This window comes from Aythya ferina, assembly GCF_964211825.1.
Source record: "Aythya ferina genome assembly, contig: HAP1_SCAFFOLD_42, whole genome shotgun sequence".
Classification (NCBI taxonomy): Eukaryota; Metazoa; Chordata; class Aves; order Anseriformes; family Anatidae; genus Aythya; species Aythya ferina.
In genome coordinates, this window is record NW_028181459.1 from 1045001 (window position 1) to 1047500 (window position 2500).

The following is a 2500-nucleotide window of genomic DNA, read 5'->3' on the forward strand; positions in this document are numbered from 1 at the left end:
TAGGGTTAGGGTTACGGTTAGGGTAAGGGTTTGGGTTAGAGTTAGGGTTAGGTTTAGGGTTAGGTTTAGGGTTAGGATTAGGGTTCTCTTAGCCTTAGGGTTAGGGTTAGGGTTAGGGTTAGGGTTAGGGTTAGGGTTAGGGTTATTGTTCTCTTAGGGTTAGGGTTAGGGTTAGGGTTAGGGTAGGGTTAGGATTAGGATTAGGATTAGGGTTAGGGTTATGGTTATGGTTAGGTTTAGCGTTAGGGGTAGTGTAAGGGTTACGCTTAGGTTTATGGTTAGGGTTAGGGTTAGGGTTAGGGTTCTATTAGGGTTAGGGTTAGGGTTAGGGTTAGGGTTAGGGTTAGGGTTAGGGTTAGGGTTATGGTTAGTGTTCTCTTAGGGTTAGGGTTCTCTTAGGGTTAGAGTTAGGGTTAGGTTTAGGGTTAGGGTTAGGGTTAGGATTAGTGTTACCTTAGGGTTAGGGTTAGGGTTAGGGTTAGGGTTAGGGTTCGGGTTAGGGATAGGGTTCGGGTTAGGGTTATGGTTAGGGTTAGGGTTAGGGTTAGGGTTAGGGTTAGGGTTAGGGTTAGAGTTTTAGTTAGGGTTAGGGTTAGGGTTAGGTTTAGGGTGAGGTTTAGGGTTAATGTTAGTGTTCTCTTAGGGTTAGGGTTATGGTTATGGTTAGGGTTAGGGTTAGGTTAGGGTTAGTGTTAGGGTTAGGGTTCTCTTAGGGTTAGGGTTAGGGTTAGGGTTAGGGTTAGGGTTAGGGTTAGGGTTAGGGTTAGGGTTAGGGTTAGGGTTAGGGTTAGGGTTAGAGTTTTAGTTAGGGTTAGGGTTAGGGTTAGGTTTAGGGTGAGGTTTAGGTTTAATGTTAGTGTTATCTTAGGGTTAGGGTTATGGTTATGGTTAGGGTTAGGGTTAGGTTTACGGTTAGGGTTAGGGTTAGGGTTCTCTTAGGGTTAGGGTTAAGGTTAGGGTTAGGGTTAGGGTTAGGGTTAGGGTTAGGGTTAGGGTTAGGGTTAGGGTTAGGGTTAGGGTTAGGGTTAGGGTTAGGGTTAGGGTTAGGGTTACGGTTAGGGTTAGGGTTAGGGTTAGGTTTAGTGTTAGGGTAAGGGTTAGGGTTCTCTTAGGGTTAGGGGTAGGGTTAGGGTTAGGTTTAGGGTTCGGGTTAGGGTTAGGGTTAGGGTTAGGGTTAGTGTTCTCTTATGGTTAGGGTTAGGGTTAGGGTTAGGGTTAGGGTTAGGGTTAGTGTTCTCTTAGGGTTAGGTTTAGGGTTAGGGTTAGGATTAGGATTAGGGTTAGTGTTAGTGTTCTCTTTGGGTTAGGGTTACGGTTAGGGTAAGGGTTTGGGTTAGAGTTAGGGTTAGGTTTAGGGTTAGGTTTAGGGTTAGTATTAGTGTTCTCTGAGGGTTAGGGTTAGGGTTAGGGTTAGGGTTAGGGTTAGGGTAAGGGTTAGGGTTAGGTTTAGGGTTAGTGTTAGGGCTAGGGTTAGGGTTAGGGTTCTCTTTGGGTTAGGGTTAGGGTTATGGTTAGGATAAGGGTTAGGGTTAGGGTTAGTGTTAGTGTTCTCTTAGGGTTAGGGTTAGGGTTACGGTTAGGGTAAGGGTTTGGGTTAGAGTTAGGGTTAGGTTTAGGGTTAGGTTTAGGGTTAGGATTAGGGTTGTCTTAGCCTTAGGGTTAGGGTTAGGGTTAGGGTTAGGGTTAGGGATAGTGTTAGTCTTCTCTTAGGGTTAGGTTTAGGGTTAGGGTTAGGATTAGGATTAGGGTTAGGGTTAGTGTTCTCTTAAGGTTAGGGTTAGGGTTAGGGTTAGTGTTAGGGTTAGGGTATGGGTTAGGGTTAGGGTTAGGGTTAGGGTTAGGGTTAGGGTTAGTGTTAGGGTTAGGGTTAGGGTTAGGGTTAGGGTTAGTGTTAGGGTAAGGGTTAGGGTTCTCTTAGGGTTAGGGGTAGGGTTAGGGTTAGGTTTAGGGTTCGGGTTAGGGTTAGGGTTAGGGTTAGGGTTAGTGTTCTCTTAGGGTTAGGGTTAGGGTTAGGGTTAGGGTTAGGGTTAGGGTTAGGGTTAGGGTTAGGGTTAGTGTTCTCTTAGGGTTAGGTTTAGGGTTAGGGTTAGGATTAGGATTAGGGTTAGTGTTAGTGTTCTCTTAGGGTTAGGGTTAGGGTTAGCGTTAGGGTTAGGGTAAGGGTTAGGGTTAGGGTAAGGGTTAGGGTTAGGTTTAGGGTTAGTGTTAGGGCTAGGGTTAGGGTTAGGGTTCTCTTTGGGTTAGGGTTAGGGTTATGGTTAGGATAAGGGTTAGGGTTAGGGTTAGTGTTAGTGTTCTCTTAGGGTTAGGGTTAGGGTTACGGTTAGGGAAAGGGTTTGGGTTACAGTTAGGGTTAGGTTTAGGGTTAGGTTTAGGGTTAGGATTAGGGTTCTCTTAGGCTTAGGGTTAGGGTTAGGGTTAGGGTTAGAGTTTCAGTTAGGGTTAGGGTTAGGGTTAGGGTTAGGGTTAGGGTTAGGGCTAGGGTTATTGTTCTCTTAGG